This window comes from Apaloderma vittatum, unplaced genomic scaffold, assembly GCF_000703405.1.
Source record: "Apaloderma vittatum isolate BGI_N311 unplaced genomic scaffold, ASM70340v1 scaffold9815, whole genome shotgun sequence".
Classification (NCBI taxonomy): Eukaryota; Metazoa; Chordata; class Aves; order Trogoniformes; family Trogonidae; genus Apaloderma; species Apaloderma vittatum.
The window spans coordinates 85447-87264 of NW_009715451.1; positions in this window are offsets into that span (position 1 = coordinate 85447).

Consider the following 1818-nt stretch of genomic DNA (forward strand, 5'->3'; position numbering starts at 1 on the left):
CCCAGCTGAAGTGCCTCTACACAAACGCACGTAGCATGGGCAACAAACAAGAGGAGTTAGAAATCTGTGTGTGGTCAAGGGGTTGTGATCTGGTGCAATTACAGAAACATAATGGGACAACTCACATGACTAGAATGTGGTCATGGATGGCTCTGTCCTTTATAGGAAAGACAGGCCAACAAGACAAGGTGGCAGAGTTGCACTTTACATGAGAGAGCAACTGGAATGCATCGAGTTCTGTTCAGGAGTGGATGAGGAGTGATGAGAGTTTGTGGATGAGAACAAAGGGGCAGGCTAACATAGGTGATACTGTGGTGGATGTCTACTACAGGCCACCAGATCAGGATGAGGAAGTAGATGATCCTCTCTCCAGGCAGCTGATGGCAGCCTCTCTGTCACAGGCCCTGGTTCTCATGGGGGATTTTAACTACCAAGATATTTTCTGGAAGGCCTACACAGCCAGCCATTCACAGTCCAGGAGGTTCCTCCATTGCATCGATGATAACTTCTTAATGCAAACTGTGGATAAGCTGACTAGGACAGGAGTGCTGCTGGATCATATACTCCCTAACAAGGAGAACTGAAGCAGTGAAGGTTGAGGGCAGCCTTGGCTGCAGCAACCATGAGACGGTGGAGTAGAGGATCTTGTGTAGGAATAGAATAACAAGCAGTATTGTAATCCTGCATTTCAGCAGGGCCAACTTTGGCCTTTTCAAGCAGTTGTTAGGAGAATTACTAGAAGGTTAAGGGGGCCAAGCTAATTGGATAATATTCAAGGACCACTTCTTCCAAGCTCAAGATAAGTGCATCCCAACGGGTAGGAAATAAAGAAAGAGAGCCAGGAGACCCACATGGTTAACCAGGGAATGGCTGGGCAAACTCAAGTGGAAGAAGAGAGTCTATAGGAGGGGCTGGCCACTTGAATGGAATATAAGACTGTTGTCAGATGATGTCTGATGGTGGCAAGGATCACTTCAATTTTGGCAGAACTGTACGGTTCTCAATGGATAAAGATCCAGGAACTTTTAAAATCATTGAGGAATTCGGTAATTTAGAAATATTTTGATAATATCTGCAACTGCCTCTGAAAGGACAGATTGCATGAAAAGAGGGTCATCTGCTCTTTTTTAACATTTTTTTGCCCTCTATGAAGGGATCAAAACTACCCACATATTTTTCTGACACCTGAGCAGTTCTAGCACTGCTTTAATTCCAGCCTCATCTCAAAGAGTTTCAGATTTTAAGTCTTCCATTGACAGAAATGTTTATAAGTTTTCAAAAGACAGAGCATACTTCAGCCCTTCAATTACTGCTGTGTTATTCTGCAGAGAATAATTTGGACATGGTAATGAGAAAACAGAAATAAGAAGTTCTCTGTGTATAAGTTATTAAAATGGTCTCTTGAATATGAAAATTCTGGGGTTTTAATCCATACATACAGAACTTGATTTAGCCTGCTCTTTCCTGAAAATTTATTTAAAGTTTTCACTCATTTCTGAAGTAACACAGACTAGAACTATCTGTCAGTTTGTTAAATTTTAAGCTCTGCTGCTAACATTAGCCAAATCATACTTTTGATGAAAAATAGCATCTGAGTAAAGAGACCAGAAATCATGTGCCTTCTTGAAGAAAAAAATAAAGAAGACAGAATTATCTTAGATTTCTGGCTTTTGGCTGCTTCATTAGACAGTTGGCACATGTTGGCTGAAGAACTTATGAAAATGCATACAGCTTTGGCATAGCTCTTCAAGGAATGCTGCTTCTTGCCTTAAGAGGATGCTGGAGGGAAGCAAGATGCTATGCCATTTAGAGAACATC